Source organism: Lithobates pipiens, unplaced genomic scaffold (assembly GCF_037356315.1).
Source record: "Lithobates pipiens isolate NorthernLeopardFrog02 unplaced genomic scaffold, aLitPip1_a1.2 Scaffold_18, whole genome shotgun sequence".
NCBI classification, from domain to species: domain Eukaryota; kingdom Metazoa; phylum Chordata; class Amphibia; order Anura; family Ranidae; genus Lithobates; species Lithobates pipiens.
In genome coordinates this window covers 251,542,146-251,560,711 of record NW_027507758.1, presented here as the reverse complement: position 1 = coordinate 251,560,711, position 18,566 = coordinate 251,542,146, and the positions used below count along the sequence as shown (strand labels likewise).

At 39.4% G+C, this 18,566-nt stretch overlaps 1 protein-coding gene across 2 annotated transcripts in view; it reads right to left on the bottom strand.

Annotated features, from left to right (window-relative positions):
- The window catches only part of MAP3K5 (mitogen-activated protein kinase kinase kinase 5), a 222,179-nt gene that overhangs the window by 153,253 nt on the left and 50,360 nt on the right, over positions 1–18,566 (bottom strand). The window lies entirely within an intron of this gene.

Sequence of the window (18,566 nt, the reverse complement as noted above, 5' to 3'; positions counted from 1 at the left end):
TAAAAGTCAACTAGAATCTTTAGTGGTTAACATGGCCTGAAGTGTGTATTTTTGCCGATTCTAAAGTAAGACAACGACCACATGTCCTAGGTTACATAGCCTGCTTGGCTCCTTATACCACGCTGTCCTTACCATATTTTTTGTGATCACATTATGCCCACATCTTGATTGATGGTTTGTATGTTTTTTTTAATCTGTTTTAATTGAATTAAAATCCTTTTATCCCGGATTTATCTGCACTGTGGAGGCCCTTTTTTCTTTTCTCTGGCGATTTGTGATGTCGGTTGGATGACTACAAACACCTGTTGGCTGGAGCCCTTACTGTGAATATCTACCACTGATCCCCTTGGATATAGATGCAGGTACATACCATCCTAACTGCAACAGTTCTGGTTGGAGAGTTCGCTGGAAATGATCTTTTCATGCTCGTTTGACCCACCACCGCTGGCGTGTGTGTCCACGCTTTGGGGTAAGAGTATCCATTCCCCTTCCCTGGTGTTTGATGCACATCCCAGATTGCCGTGTGTGGAAGTCATTTCATATATTGTATACCTTCTATCTTTCATCACAAGAAAGAATATTATTTATTGCCATCTCCATCAGACTATATATCTCTATACAGAGGAGTTTGTGGACTCTTTTATGTTTATTATAGGCTTATTGTTACCTTCGATCAGCTTTTGTCATATGACTATATATACTTTTTTTTCCATGTACACATGAGTTCACCCACCATCTTTTATGCACTTAACACTTTTAGTGTATTTTTGTACATTTGTATTATCCCTTATTACCTCTCATTCACCAGTGGAATACTCACCCCAAAGGTGACACTCAGGGGTGTTTATATTCCCTTAGCGCTGCATTTTTTATTATTTATTTTCTGTCTTTTGCATGCATTGAGGCCTCTCCAAGGATATGTTCCACATCACTTAAATACGGCTATGTGTTCCTGTGCTTGTTTACACACCAGTGATTGTAGCATTGACTTGTCATTTTTATCTATTAGGGGGGTTCTATGGTCACAGCATACACTTTCATTTATTTTAACATCAGCATTATAATAATAATACAAACAATAGTTGAAAGTCCAATATAAGATTACTTGAAAACTCTCCTTTCACGTTGTGAGTTCTGCCTGTCTGCTTGTCATCCCTTTCCTTTTAAACATTTTATTGAAGATAATACAGTATATATTATTAGTACATATTTTACAGAGTAAAATAATACATTCATACATTCATGTCTTAAAGATAAGGTATATGAGTATGTGTAAACTTTTCTGCACTTTTCAAATTATAATTATTATTGTTAGTACAATACTTGGTGAGGTTAAGATTAAACTAGAAGAATAATAGTACAATATTTATAAAGATTGATTAAACAAAGTCTATTTATGACAGATCATCTCTCTAGGGACCGTCAGGAAAGGAGTCCATCCAAACGGGGCCAGGTTCCAGCTATTGGCCTGGTTTGTCCCATATGGATGGAAAATGATACCGGCCATCCCAAGTATGTCTTATGTAACTTTACCTATAGTAATAAATATAAATCTATAATCTACTATATGGTTGAATCATATAAAATGGAATTAAAGAGTTTAATGTAAAGTAAGAGCGGGGGAGAGGGGGGAGGAGGGATCATCAGAAGAATCAATGAATCAATGATGTTATGGATCATATAGCAGTAATGGGGGTGAGTATCAAGCGATCTCAAGGTAAGAGGAGTGAATTATTAAGTCCTGGTGGTAGATAGTTTTTAATCCAGGGGGACCAAATTTTTTCACACTTAACAATATTATCAAGTAAGGTCTCTTCCATTTTGGCATGAATGATAGCTTGTGTTACACGCTGTTTAACTGACACAACACAAAGTGTATTTGATTTCCAAGCCTTCGCTATGGATTGTTTAGCAGCCATTGTAACATACAGTAGAAGCTTGGATTGAAGATGTGTTAAATTACATGGTTTGCTGTTTAAAAGGGCCACCAGTGGATCAGGTAATATGTTTATTGCAAACATTGTAGAAAGTATATTAAATATTTTTGACCAAAAGGTTTGAACAATGGGACAGGTCCACCAAATATGAATATGGGTACCAGGGTCACAACAGCCTCGAAAGCATTGGGAGGGATATTGGGAATTATGTGACAAATCAGAGCCCTTAGGTCTACAGATGTGAGCACATGGTTTGCTGCCGCCATCTTTGTTTGGTTCACCCACTTTATTGATGAGAAAGGAGAGGTTTTCCCAGGTACATCCAGAGATGATGAGCTAACAGTATAATCGCCCAGGGGATACCCCGTGTGGGGACACTCTTTTGCTGTAACCTTACAGCAGTAAGGTAAGGGGACATCTATTCACCTAAACAGAAAGAAAAAGAATATCACACTCTCCTCCCCCTTCTCTCTGTTGGGACACCATTTGGAAGCACCAGCACTTTATGGGAAATATTCCAAGGCATTTGAAGGACTTTATAATATTTTATGCTGCTTACACGGACACTTATAATCTCCATATTTTGTGAATTTGCACATTATTTGCAGAATTTGCACATTGTTTGCAGTGTTTGCACATTTATTATTGGCACTTTTGCACTTTGAATTAATGAATGAATGAAATACTTATATAGCGCACAATGCGAACTGAATCGCCTTTATCACAACATAACACTTTATATGTACCAGTGCACATGAATTTTGTTGAGTTCTATATGAAATGATCTGTGATTTGAGACTTTTTTGCATAGATTTTTATTTATTTATTTATTTTTTGCATTTTTGCACTTATGACATTTATATAGACAGGTAGTGAATTGTATACTACCCATACCCTTGAATTATTGATTTTGAATTAGCCTCTGATTAGCCTCTGATTTGACACATAATTTCCAATTCCCCCTTCCCTCCCTCTTCCCTCCCCCCCTTTCACATTCTTTTCCCACTTTCTTTAACCCCCTCTGCTCACTCTATCGCCTTTTTAGTTCTTTTTGCTCAGCACTATTCCACATAATAGATCTTATTTTTGAGTTTGAATAGCTCTTTCCAGTGCATGCAGCAACGTCCCCCCTCCCCCCTATCCATGTAATTGGCCAGCGCAGAAATACTTCTATCTGATTGGGAGGGATATTGGTGAATACATTTTGATATTTTTGCAGGAACTAGATACCACCTAGTAAGAACCTTGTAGTTTGTTTCAAGGGCTACAATGTTTGGAGAAGCTGGCTTTGTAGCCAGCCAAATTTGAGTCCAATCTAATGTGTCAGGCTGGAGATTTAACTCATTCTCCCATTTAGATGTGTAGGATGGGGGGGAGGATGTTGTGTGTGAGAGTAGCTGAGTATATAAGTCCTCGTCTATGGGGGTCTGTTGTACAAGATCTTTCAAAGATTGTAAAATTAGGAGATGTCAAATTTGAGGGAGAATATGGTGACAGGAAATTGTTAATTTGTAAATATCTAAAAGTTTCATTATGTGGTAAGTTGTGGGTATTACAAAGTGTAGGAAAGGGTGTGATTTTGTCAGATACATAAAAGTGATGGGCTTGCGTAAGAACAGCATTAAGCCAGGCAGAGAAGGTGGATGGAGAGGTCCACGCTGGGTAAAAGGAGGGATTATTCAGGAAAGAAAGAAGTGGATTATGTTGAGATTGGAGACCAAAACGTGTTTTAAGCCTATCCCAAATTGAGAGGCTATGTTTATTAATGGGATTCGTGATTGTACGACGTTGGGTTGGTGTAAGCCAAAGTAAATTTGATACAGAAAGTGGATCGCATTCAACTGATTCAATTGCTACCCAAAGTGGAATTTCTTTAGTAGCATGATATTTGAGTAATTGAGCAAGTTGTGAGGTGTAATAATATTTTTAAAAGTTCAGAACACTCAGACCTCCTTTAATCTGGGGCATGTACAGTGTAGGTTGTGGTAAATGAGGTTTAAGTTTACCCCAAATAAATTGCATTGGAGGATTCGTAAAAAAAATGTGCAGGAACCCGGATAGGTTGTCATCCCTTTTCACAACTTTCTGGATTCCCTGCATGCTTTGCAGCTTCTCTTCTCTGCTGTTTACCTTTAATTTCTAAGAACTACATATCCTATGGTACCTTGCTGCAAGTAGTTATTCCTGTACTGACTCCACTTCCTGAAACTACAGCTACTCCTCTCAGCAACTCTGTAGTTCAGAAGGCAGGCTCTGTAAGTTTAAAAACTTCAAAACCACTCATATTAATAGGAATAGGCTAGAAATAATTGAAATACAACATGGAAATTAATATATAATTTTACTTCCTGACCATAGATAGACTTTAACTTTTCATTAGAGCAGAAGTACAGCTGCTCGGCAAAGGAGCCAGAAGCTAGCAGCAATTCTAGCTTCCATGTGAATCCCGCAGGTATGGCACACACATACAGTAATTACAGTGGTTACATTGATTCAAGCTTAACTGGGTAAAATTGCCATACCTGGAGCTTAGCTTTAACTACTTCCCACCTGTAGAACGTACCCGTACATCTATGGGTTGAAGTGGTTTTACCAAGGTCATGATTGCAGCTGCAGTGTTTTCAGCATGCAATGCTAAATAAAGCGATCTGAGCAGCTAAATAGCCGCTGGATTGTTTTTACATGCAGCAGATGGGGTCCTCCCACCGCCTTCTGGTTCCTTTCTGGGCTTTCTCATTCCTCCGGGGAGCTCGGGCCGGAAGCTGGCAGTTACGCCGGCTTACCATAGAAATGATGGAGGACCAGAACTTCCTCAATCTGAGTGGTCTAAGAAACTGGAAGCGACAAGGATTTTGTCACCGTTTTTTCTCAGATGTAAACAAGCTGTTACTGGCTTGTGAAAGCATCTGATCAAACCGATCTCGATTTGATCATATGCGTTTAAGGGCAAAGGAGAGATCCAGGGTCTAGATGTCTCAATAAAGAGAACCTGTCACTGGCCATGCTATCACAAGGGATGTCGTTTATCCCTTGTGATTTTAATAAACGAGCATACTATCACATTATGACATCAATCTGCAAAAGGGGGGGTGGTAAAAATGTAGAGTTTACTACACTGAACAGAATATAAGAGGTTAAATGACTGCATCATGGGAGAAAATTATTTTTCTTGCTTCAGAATAAATCATCTGTGACAACTGAACATATGCAAATCCTGCTATTGTTGGCTTCTCTTTTTGCTCCCTCTGACTCTGGTACTTACAGTCACTTTAGTATTTAACCCAAAAGATCAGTATAACAGCCAGGCAGCTATCATTCCATAAGGAAGTGACCAACAATCCCCAAATTTCCCTTAGTAAAGTTTTCTTTAATAGTTGAGTTCTTTACTGACCAGCACTGCAGTTGCAGACTTGACTTATTTCCTAGTATAATTTTTTGCACTGCAAGAAAAACAAACACACTCGAAAAATTCACAGCCAGGAAAAGGTTCCAAGATCAACTGCACTGACAAATTACTGCAGATTATATCTAAGCTGCTGTGTAGAAATGCCCTTTAATTTTCTCTACTTGACTCCACAAGTTACTAACACAACAGAAAGCACATTATGATGTATGCGTCAGTAAACCTACCCAGAAAAGACTTCACAATCTGCTGTTATACGAAGTGACACTTGAGATGACAGGAAATTAATTAACAAATCATGCAAATGGTACAGAAAATGACACGAGCAGGAGACTATATAGCTGTTTACTTGCTCATCATCAAAGCTAAAAAAAAAAAAAAAAAAAAAACAGAATGTCAACATGACTGCAATAATATCTAGTTTATATTCAATCAAAAATATAAAATACCAAAATAGATCAGTATGAGGAAAAAAGTCACAGGAAAGGGAAGCGTGGCCCTGTATCAGTATCAGTGAGAGGATTAGATGCCGCTGTGTTAGTGTGAGTTAGTGCCCAGGCAGGCTCTGGAAAATGGCACCTCTGTAGTGCTGCACACATGTCCCGCACTTAGGCATCCATTGGATGGATACCATGTAACGCAGAAGCACCCACTTCCTGCCAACCTCCTGGAGCTTGGTGTCCCCCTAACTAGACAACCATTCTCAGTGGGTTTACAAATATTTAAGTGATCACTCCACTCCCTTTTACCGAGATTATTATTTTTTCCTGTATCCTTAATTATCGTGTCATGTATAAAACTCCTAAAACTACATGCAGAAACTGTTTAGGTAACAGTTTTCCGCATCCCACAATACCATGAAACTACTGCAGAGGAACCTGCATGGCATGATAGAATGTTGTGGGAATGTGATCAAGCTTCAGCTTTATGAAAATGATTACATCAGTAAGTTGAAGAGCAAGTTTGTGAGATTCTTGGGTTGCAATGCAGTGGTATTTGAAGATGACAGCGGTATGGCACTTGACATCACTTCTGATGTATTGTTTGGTAATGACGTAGTATAAACTGGGCTACTCCCCTTTAGTTGTCGTTTTTCTATCTTAACCTCAAAAATGCATATTGAATATTTTTTTTCTGGGTTTGTATACATGAGATGCTTTTGAATTGTTTCTAAGTGGCTTTTATGTTGCTTTTGCATTAACCAAAAACTGTATCTGCACACAAGCCATACTAATCATATATAGGCGTTTACTGGTCTTCGCATTTACAGCAGGTTATTTGATGCAAATACATGATTAAAATATGCTAAGTGTGCAAACATTTTTAATTCAAAACATCAAGGTTTTTTTTTTTTTTTTTTTAAATATGATAGTACTTACTTAAAGTGTTTATTAACTCTAAATTACTATTCACTGCCAGTCCCTCTGACATCAGCTGGGGAGATCACATGACCTTCATGCAGAAGTGATGTCTCGGAGCTGTAAAGTGGCCGCGAGTCACGTGACCGGCCTGAAGCTAGCTCTAAAGAGGTATTTAGAGTGCTTGTTTTAGTGTGGATAGTGTGGAATGCCAGTCTCTAATAGAGGGGCTGGCAGTAAAAATTTAACGTTTTTTATTTTTAATAGTAGTGGCGGCGGGGGGGGGGGGGTCAGAGACACAGAGAGGATACTGACATGTAGGAAGGAGGGGGGTGAGGGGGGAGAGCAGAGAGGACAGCTACATCTGACGGAGGGACGCACTTTGACCACGGTGATCAGGGCTGAGTAGTCCTGGTTATCATGGTCAGTTTGGAGTGGGGCATACAGGAAGTAGCAGATTTTTTATTTATTTTTTACAGTGTAGAGGGGGGCAGATTACACAACACAAGCACTGTGCTGTGTAATCTGCTTTAAGGGACCAGAATATGAATCTTTTTTTTTTTTTTGGGCTTAACAAACACTTTATTAAATAACACACATAAAAGACAGAACAGATAAAGCCACACAAAAACTAGCTGAGTAATAACTTTCTTTTCATGCACTTCAAATTTCATCAACAGTGACAAAGCAACTTTGTAACCATGACTCAGCATGCTATACTCAGGTATACTATCTTCTATGACGAGTTCCTTGTTTCTGCCTACCACACAGTCAACACCACACCAGGGAAATCAACACAGCAGCAGAAAGCCACTTGGCTTGTAAATAAAATTTACAGCCAAGACTTGGATTCCCTGCCTTGCAGCTTTGCCAAGATAATCAAAACACGACTCTGATAGTTACATAAATGAAATTGGCTTTGTTTAAATAAAGCAAAGTATGTTTTACATCCAAATGAGTAGATAACACTTGTAAACCTGTAGAATTAGGCCCCATTCACACCTGAACGTAGCGTTTTCAGGCAGAAAATCGCGTGATTTTACAGCGATTTTGCAGCGTTTTTATAGCAATTTTGCTGCATTTTTTACCACGTTTTGCTGCGATTTTGAGCAGGGCAAAAGGTCACCAATGTAAAAAGAAGAAAAACGCCCAAATCCGTCCGATTTGAGTGATAAAAAAGGGTCCAGAACTTGTTTGAGATTCAGGCGACATGGAGTGGAGATGTGAACCATCTCCATTGAGAATAATAGATTTTTTTCCCCTCCAGCGTTTTGTAGTTTCAGGCTTCAAGCTACAAAACGCTCAGGTGTGAATGGGGCCTTAAGAATTATGTAGTTCTGCTACAAGCTGAAATACAACTATACTGCATGTATTTTCTCTTCAGGTTTTATTCAGCTCTAGATTATTCAATTACTCATGCTTGAGAACACATCACAACATCCCAGATAGCAAGTAATTGTGCTGCAAGTTTGACAATGACTTGCTAAGCTATTGCTAGACTTGCCAGGCTTCACAAGTTTGTTGCACAATTGCAGCAAGTGCACATTGCATGACTCCAGATCAACTTTCTTTGCAAACATTCTGCAAGTATTCTGAAAGTTCTGGCTCTGTTATGTTGTGCTTTAGTCATCCCACCACAGGGGTCACTGTGGCTGAATTTTCATGCTGTAGACTTGCCGTGCTCTTGCTGTATACTCAACACTGCAACTTTGCTTTTGCTAGAGACTTGCCACACAAATTTGCTAGAAACTGGAAAAGTGTCAACTAGAACTTGTGCTTCAAGCGCTCTGCAAGTGTACAAATTGCCAGTGAAAATGTGCAGCGAAAATGTGCAGCAAGTTAATAGACTTACAATTCAACACTGCCACACATTTGTGGCAAGTTATCTTTGCTATCTGATTGTTTCAGATAAATCCAAAGACAGACAAATTTTGTAGGATACAGTTTCTCAACCATTGGTACATATATAACTCCAATAATATTTCTCACAGGGGCAGGAGGCTAAAGACTAAAAATTGCCAGTTTTGAATAGGCAGTGGTTAGTCTGGGCATTACCTGAGCTTATTTTGGGATAGACTTTGGTGATTTGAAAAGGGGGACCCAGGGAGTGAAGAACAGAATAACATCAGCCTAACTTGCAACCAGTTGTGAACTCCAGTATTCAGGGATGAGATAGAAACTAGTTTCTTGGTCATATACATATGCAGAGGGCATAAAGAATGTAGTCCAGAGTGTCCTCAGGAAGACATGGTTGCTATTTGTCCATATATATCCTTCCACTTTCCAATTACAGTATCTCAAAAAAGTGAGTACACCCCTCACATTTTTGTAAATATTTTATTATATCTTTTCATGTGACAACACTGAAGAAATTACACTTTGCTATAATGTAAAGTAGTGAGTGTACCACTTGTATAACAGTGTAAATTTGCTATACCCTCAAAATAACTCAACACACAGCCATTAATGTCTAAACCGCTGGCAACAAAAGTGAGTACATCCCTAAGTGAAAATGTCCAAATTAGGCCCAATTAGCCATTCCCCCCGCCCCCCCCCCCCAGTGTCAAGTGACTCGTTAGTGTTACAAGATCTCAGGTGTGAATGGTGAGCAGGTGTGTTAAATTTGATGTTATTGTTCTCACTCATACTGGTCACTGGAAGTTCAACATGGCACCTCATGGCAAAGAACTCTCTGAGGATCTGAAAAAAAGAATTGTTGCTCTACATGAAGATGGCCTAGGCTATAAGAAGATTGCCAAGACCCTGAAACTGATCTGCAGCACGGTGGCCAAGACCATACAGTGGTTTAACAAGACAGGTTCCAATCAGAACAGATCTCGCTATGGTCAATCAAAGAAGTTGATTGCACATGCTCTGCGTCATATCCAGAGGTTGTCTTGGGGAAACAGACATATGAGTGCTGCCAGCATTGCAGCAGAGGTTGAAGGGGTGGGGGGGGTCAGCCTGTCAGGGCTCACACTATACACCGCACACTGCACCAAATTGGTCTGCATGGCTGTCGTCCCAGAAGGAAGCCTCTTCTAAAGATGATGTGCAAGAAATCCCACAAACAGTTTGCTGAAGACAAGCAGACTAAGGACAAGGATTGCTGGAACCTTGTCCTGTGGTCTGATGAGACCAAGATAAACTTATTTGGTTCAGATGGTGTCAAGTGTGTGAGGCAGCAACCAAGTGAGGAGTACAAAGACTTATATTTTATCTATAAAGCTAGGCATTATTGGAATATTTTTAATGAATATGATATTAAAATAATTTAAAAAATGTATAAATATTTACATTTTTATGTTTCCAAATTATTTAATATAAGCATTTTCTACTAAAACGTAAAAGGCTATGTTGTAATAGTCCTGCACACTTCCCACAGAAGGTAAACTAACACGTGCGTAACAATCGCAGCAAAATCTTGCGACTTTTAAGCTGCGGCAGTGTGAAAGGGGCCTCAGGCTCATTCCCCCACCACCGCCATCCATCCAAAATCCTATGTAAATACTGACTTTCTGTAATTTTATATGATGGGCACAGAGGCTACATATGATGGAGGCTGCATATGATGGGCACAGGCAGCATGTGATGGGCACAGATGCTGCATATGATGGGCAAAGGCTGCATATGATGGGCACAGAGGTTGTATGATGGGCACAGAGGCTGCAAATGATGGACACAGGCTGCATATGATGGGCACATAGGTTGCATATGATGGGCACTACATGGTTTTGGTCAATCTAAAGGAAAAAATCTAAACAACATTGTATGTATGTGTATATAAGTGTGTATGACCCTTAAGTCTTCTTAGGTACATTTACCTTCAGTTCCTGTCCCATAGCCTTAACAGGAATTACCTGATTGTCACCAGTGTCCCCATTTCTCTTCTATTCCTGTTTTGGTGACAACTCAAAAGTTGGGATTTTCTTTCACTTTTACTCCTAGTGATTATGGTAAATAGGGTGAATCTCTCTCACAGGTAAGCTTAGATGGTAACAGAAACCTGACAAGTGTTCTAAATCCTCTAAACCAGTGTTTCTCAACCTTTTCTCAGTTAAGGCACCCTTTAAACAGTATGGACCGTCTCGAGGCACCCCTTTCTAAAATGTAAAAACTATTCTAATAGTTTTACATAATGCAGCAACATCCACACAAGTAGGACACCCAGTGTTAGAGGTTATGTATTCTTCTAAATCACATACACATTTGAAAACTGGTACTGACTAGTATTCCAATGTTTCTCTGCTCCCTCAGTTTTTCTCCATCACTCAGCTAATGCGACCCCAATGCTGTTAGAGAGGGGCAGGGGATGGCCAAACAAGAATCTTATGCAGGCGGCTGACATCCTTCATATCAACTGATGATGCCATTGGCCATTAGGATGCAGGCAGCTAGAAGGTTGTAATGGTACACAATGAAAACCTGTGGCTTTGTGCAACTAAAAGGCAGGCTTTATCCCCACGCCAGCTTTTATACCATTTTTGGGCAATTTTTAGCCTTTTTGCCAAGGCACCCCTGAAGAAACCTCAAGGTACCACAGGGTGCTTGGGCACCCTCGTTGAAAAAGGCTGCTCTAAACTCTATCCAAAACATGTTTTTCATGAGACACCTTGTGTTGTCTACAACATATCCGGTGTTCTCCTGCCGAGAAAATACCTGGAAACACATACCTGTTTGTGTTCGGAAGTGTAAGCAAACAGTCATGATTTTCTGACATAGACGGCTAAACTTGACATATCCTCTATGGTAACCTAGGCCCACATATAGCAAATCAGGCCCTTTTTGGATACCTCCCAGTAATACAAAAAGGATATTTAGCCATGCTAGGAGGACGCATTCTCTAAATATTACATTGCAGGCTGTCAAATCTGGACCACATAGCTTTATATTCTTTCCTCCACTTTTTTATACAGGGAATTTCCTTCACTTTTTTACCATAAATAATAAACACAGCTGCCTTCTTTTCAGCTAATACATACATGATAAATTAAACAGACTGAATTCATAAATTAATTTTCTTTATTCTTCGGGCTAGTTTCAAGATTGTGTACAAAGCCTGTCATCTGTGGAGCTTTTCATTATCCCTAGGAAAGATTATGGCTAATAAGAGTCAGGTAAGATAATGATCTAAAAAGAACCTAAATTAGACAAGCACTATGGAAAACTTTACAGCCTAAAGTCTTTCCTCTAAGTGGTAAATACAATCAAGCAGTGATCTATGGGCATAGAGCAAGTGATCTATGGTTAACTTTTCCTTGTCTGAAACTGGACGCACTACGTAGAAACAAAGTAAAGGAAGGAGGCTGACTACATTTTATTTTATGCTGTAAAAGAGAAAAAGAACATTGTGAATATTACTACTGTTGGATATTTAACATAATCACATACATGGCGAAACCTGTAGGATGGGAAAGGAAAAACAAAAAAAGGAAAATAAGAAGAAAAGCAACATGCTAGCATGTTATGTCATCCAGATGCCTGCAACAGTGGGAGTGCCATCTGATTGCTACCGAACGTCTTCATAGCAATCTGCATATTGGTCATGCGCTTTAAAAATATGAAATTTTACTTTTAGTTTTACTGGCTTTTCAAATAAACTGGATTAACAGCATTCAGCAGTCAGAAAATTAGGTCCTGCTAGATCTCTTCAGGGTGGCCCATTTTGCAGGTGTAGCTATGTCAAACATTAAAATAAGGGCTTATACTGTTTAAAATCAAGTACTAAAAAAAGTTTACCTTACAAGAATAGTGTCTTATTTTATCTCCCTGATATTCTCTACTTTCTCCCTCATCAGCAGGCTGTGAACATCAGTGCTGTAAAGCTTCTGTCAGCCTTTCTCTCTATCTGAGCCATACAATTATAGTTACATAGTTAGTCAGGCTGAAAGAAGACACTAGTCCATCTAGTTAAACCAATAAAAAAAAAAACAAATAGAAAATCTCCATATACAGTATCCTATACCCACAGTTGATCTATTCTAGAGGAACACAAACAAATACCCAATAAAGCATGGTCCAATTTGCTCCAGTGGAGGAAAAGAAAACTCCTTCTTGATCCCCCAGGAGGCAATCGGATATTTCTTTTCAACTATCCTTAGTGTTACTACCTTTAAAAATTAGTATCCCATTATATTTTGTGCATTTTGGAATGCACCCAGCTCTTTTTTAAACTATCTATTCCACATTTTTACAGCTCTTACTGTGAAGAAGCGTTTCCGTATGTGAAGGTTAACTGCTTGCCGACCAGCCGCCACAGTTGTACTGCGGTAACATGGCTCGGCTGCAGGAATCGCCGCCATGTTACATTGCTTCTTTACGTGGCCACCTGGGGGGGTGCGCGTGCCCGCTGCCTGCCCCCGGAGCCAATGTGAGTGTCCGCCAATCACGATGACTGCTGGGTTCCCGCAATCACTCGTGACACGGCGAGAACTGGGATCTCTGTGTAAACACAGAGATCGAGGTTCTCTGAGGGGACAAGAAACAGATCATACAAAGTATGAACACCGATCTATCTCTTCCCCTAGCAAGTCCCATCCCCCCTTCAGTTAAAATACATAGCAGGGGACACAGTTAACCCCTTGATCGCCCCCTAGTGTTAAACCCTTCCCTGCCAGTGACATTTTTACAGTAATCAGTGCATTTTTATAGAACTGATCGCTGTATAAATGACAATGGTCCCAAAAATGTGTCAAAATTGTCTGATGTGTCCGCCATAATGTCTCAGTCATGATAAAAATTGCAGATCGCCGTCATTACTAGTAAAAAAAAATCATAATAATAAAAATGCTATAAATCTATCCCCTATTTTGTAGATGCTATAACTTTTTCCAAACAATAAACGCTTATTGCAATTTTTATTACCAAAAATATGTAGAAGAATGATCAAGGCTGAAAATGTACATATTTTAATTGAAGAAAGTGGCATATAGTTTTTGAGACCAAGGAGAGGGGGAGAGTTTTCAATAAAGAAGTGACTACACTGGGCTTCAACAAAATGGTGGCGTCCAGCAAGAAGAAACTGCAGCAATGCTGAAGCCAATTTACAGCACACCCTAATTTGGTAGCATATTTATTCCTGTGGAATGTATGTTCTTTTGTTTAGGAACATACATTTTTATCAAACTGTTATGTGTAAAGTTCCACTTTAAAAAAGAGGGTTTAGAATCACTTTAGCCACTTCAGCCCTGGAGGATTTGGCTGACCAAAGACCAGAGCACTTTTTGCGATTCGGCACTGCGTCACTTTAACACACAATTGCGCGGTCATGCGACATGGCTCCAAAACAAAATTGACGTCCTTTTTTGCCCACATATAGAGCTTTCTTTTGGTGGTATTTGATCACCTCTGCGTTTTTTTATTTTTTGCGCTATAAACAAAAAATGGCAACAATAGCAACAATTTTGAAAAACCACATTATTTTTTACTTTTTTGCTATAATAAATCTCTCCAAAAAATATATAAAGAAACATTTGTTTGACCTCAGTTTAGGCCAATACGTATTCTTCTACATATTTATGGTTAAAAAAAAATCACAATAAGCGTTTATTGATTGGTTTGCACAAAAGTTATAGCGTCTACAAAATAGGGGATAGAGTTATGGCCTTTTTATTTATTTTTTTTTTTTTTTTACTAGTAATGGCGGCGATCAGCGATTTTTATTGTAACTGCGACATTATGGTGGACACATTGGATTCCTTTGGCGCTATTTTGGGACCATTCACATTTATACAGCGATCAGTGCGATTGAAAATGCACTGATTACTGTGTAAATGTGACTGGCAGTAAAGGGGTTAACACTAGGTGGCATTGTAGGGGTTAAGTGTGCCCTAGGGAGTGATTCTAACTGTGGGGGGGGGGGCTGGGCTGTGTGTGACCTGATCAGCACTCCCGATCACAGGGAGAGATGATCAGTGACACTGTCATTAGGCAGGACTGGGAGATGCTTGTTTACATTAGCATCTCCCCGTTCCTCCTCGGGTATGCTCGCGGACATCGAGTCTGCGGGACCTGCTGTCGGACTCACGGAGCTCACGGCGCGCCCGCTAGCCAAGTCTCGCGAGATCACGTACAATAATGTGATTTTGCGCAGCGGAGCCAGCCTGCCGCAGTAAAACTGCGGTGGCTGGTCCGCAAGCGGTTAACAACTGTTGATATAATATATCAACCGCATTTCAAAGTGAATTGTTTTCAGTTGAGTTTATTTAATAAAGAATAGAGAACTTTTACTTTGCAAGCAAAGTTTCACATTGGCTTAGCAAATGCTTCAAATCTAATGTGTAGTACTGGAAGCAAAGCCTGCATACTTTATATAATAAGCAAATATGGCTTATAATGGGTGCATATATATATATATATATATATATATATATATATATATATATTAGCTAATTATACACTGAAACAACACCTAACAAGATTTTGTACATCAAGCCAAACTATTTTACATGTACGGTATTTCTAAAAACAAATGAAATGTACATGTCCCCTTTAAATATTAACTTTAAAAAAAAGAACCTGACTCTTTATTTAAAGCAGACACAATATAAAGTAAAATATGTCTACTTTAATAAATTGCTCCTTAAGATACTATGGCATGTTTTCTAGAATGGAAGTTGTGCAAGACACTTTTATAAAACTCTCACCACAGGAGTTTCGGGTGGTGCTTCGATGTATTTTTCAAAACTCAATACCTCCCACTGAATGATTTCAGTACAAATAATAAAAAGCTGTTAACACAGAAATTGGGTAACAGCAGTCGAGGATAATCTAATAACTGAAAAAAACAAAAACTTTGTTAACACGAAGGTATATCTATCAACTATCCAATTTACAAATTTACATTTTACAAACAATAAAATACTATTTTCCAATTTTTTCCGATTTAAATATCAATAGCCTGCTTCTTTAATGACAACAGAGGAAGGATTTTCAAACTATACACAGTACGTGTGTCTACATGTTCTCAAACGTTCCCCTGCTCTTTGCATAGCAGGGTACTGTTTCCTAGATTTGCTGATTGTATAGTAGAATTTTGAAAAGTTAGCTACTCAAAAACTCGCCAGAGTGTATATTCTACAACCTTTTTTCAGTCAAGGCACCCTTTAAAATTATGGGAAATCTTGAGGCACCCTCCAAAATTATGGACAGTCTTGAAGCGCCCCATTCTAAAATGTAAAAACTATTCTGATAGTTTTACATAATGCAGCAACATCAATACACGTATCTTGCATACTGATGTTATACTACTTGATTCTGAGACATGGTTGTGCTTGGATGTTTTTTAATGTCTTTTTGTACAAATAAATTAATTCAATTTTTTTACTTAAATGTTGTGTGCCTATAAAGTCCGAGCCCCCCCCCCCCCCCCCCCCTTTGGGATCTTTCCCATTTTTTGTGTATCAATATATGTAGGACACAAAACATTACAGGTGATTTCTTCTTCCAAAGCCAATACACTATTATAAACTGGTACTGACTAGTATTCCAATGTTTCTCTTCTCCCTTCTCCATCACTTAGCTAATGAGACCCCAAAGCTGATGGAGAGAGGCAAAGGAGGGTCAAACAAGGATGATATGCAAGCAACTGACATGCTCCTTATCAACTGATGATGTAATCGGTCATTAGGAGTCTGGCAGCGAGAAGCCTGTAATGGTGTACAATGAAAACCTGTGGCTTTGTGTAGCTAAAAGGCAGGTTTCATCCACCCACTAGCTTGTATACAATTTTGGGCCAATTTTTAGGCATTTTGCCAAGGCACTCCTTAAGAAACCTTAAGGGACCCTGGTTGAAAAAGGCTGATTTAGGTCTTCCTCCCCCTGATCCTCCTCTGCTGTAGGCTCCATCTATGCTGCTAGACCTGAACCATCTTCTCCCCTAAGCTTCGGTGGTTGTAGGTCCTTAGCATCTTCAAGTCCATTTCAGAGCCCATAGTCCTACAGTAGATGGGAGGAAGCCATTGCTGAAGCTTAGGGGAATAGAGGGGAGTGATGGCTGCCTGGGGAATGAACTATCAGGTAAGTAAAACTGTTGTTTGCACCCCCCAAGACCTAAATGAGCATTTAACCCTTGCAGTGAGGGGTAGCCCCACTGCAAGGGAGCATTTTTTTCTTTCTCCAGAGACTTATGCCCTGTACACGCGGTCAGACTTTCCGACGGAAAATGTGCTATCGGATTCGTGTTGTCAGAAAATCCGATTGTGTGTGCTCTCTGTCGGAATTTACGACACATAAAGTTTGAGAGCTGGATCTAAAATTTTCCGACAACAAAATCCGATTGTTTAAATTCTGATCGTGTGTAGATAATTCCGACGGACAAAGTGTCACGCATGCTCAGAATAAATTACAAGACCAAAGCTATTGGCTACTGCCCTCTTTATAGTCCCGTTGTACGTGGTTTACGTCACCTCGTTCTGAAAGATCAGATTTCTGACAACTTTGTGTGACCGTGTGTATGCAAGACAAGTTTGGGGCAAAATCTGTTGGAAAAGATCAGACAGATTTTGTCGTCGGAATGTCCGACCGCGTGTACAGGGCATTATACAAGGAAATTTAGTGAACTGTGACCGCATGTGCAGTGCAGGGGATCGTGCTAGCATACACCTTGAGAACATTATAGGCACTAAATTGAAAAAACTGTTTTATTACCTTTAATTTTATTTTTGTTTAAGGGGTCATATGAAGATGCTTTTATCCCTTTATACTCTGCAGTGTTGAGGCTGTGGGCATGGAGAAGCTGCATTGCATCATTATGTTCTGGGATGTTGCTGCAGGCTCAGAAAGCCCTAGGAGCCTTTGCTTTGAAGAATTGAATGCTGCCAGCACTGCTAACTTGTGCAAGGGGTATGCACTTGGCTGCTTGTAGTTGCCCAATAGCAGCGCACACCAGGGTGACAAAGATAACAATGCATTGGGAGACATGGTAAGAGTTGTCACCTTATTACAGGAAGCCCACAGAGGAAGAAGAAACTGGCAGAATTAACAAGCAAAGTATTATTGATTTACTAACAGGAAGGAAATAAAGATTGCACTGTTGTATGAAGCAGTAAAAAGGGAACTGTTCATGAAGCTTCACTTTTCAGGTATACATACTCATTAAGAAAACTGCAGAAACCATAGCTGACATCTCTAAATGTTAAAAGTGTTCGTCTTTACTAAAGTTGTTCAGAACGGATGCGTTATAAAATTTTGGAAAAATCCCAACTTTATGCATGCTCATGTCTTGAGCCAGATATGCACATGCAATCCATAAGCGTAAAGCTGACCATAGATGGGAAGAATTTCAAATTAAAATTCTTAGGAAAAGAATGTTCTAAGAAAGCTTGTTCCTTTTTCTAAAGTAGGTAGGATGAATTTTTTAAAAACTTCTAACAGTGTATGTGGTTTTCATTCGGTAAAGTCCATTCATCTCTAAATGTTGAAGAGGTAGTAAACCGCAAAAAAAAAATATTGCCCCTGTAGGATGTCATAATGTGTTATGCCCTGTACACACGGTCAGAGATTCCGACCATAAAATCTGTCAGATTTTTTTCGATGAATTTTGTCCAAAACTTGTGTTGCATACACACGGTCGCACAAAGTTGTCGGAAAATCTGATCGTTCTGAAAGAGGTAACGTCAAACATGTACGTCGGGAGTATAAACGGGCCAGTAGCCAATAGCTTTCGTCTCTTAGTTTATTCTGAGCATGCATGGCACTTTGTCCCGCTCTCAAACTTTGTGTGTCGGAAAATCCGACAGGAAAAGTCCAATAGAGCCCACACGCGATCAGATTTTCCGTCAACATAATCCGATCAGACTTTTTCCAACCATGTGTACAGGGCATAAGCGTGCTTCACATACTAGCAAATTATGGCAGACTTACCTTAAA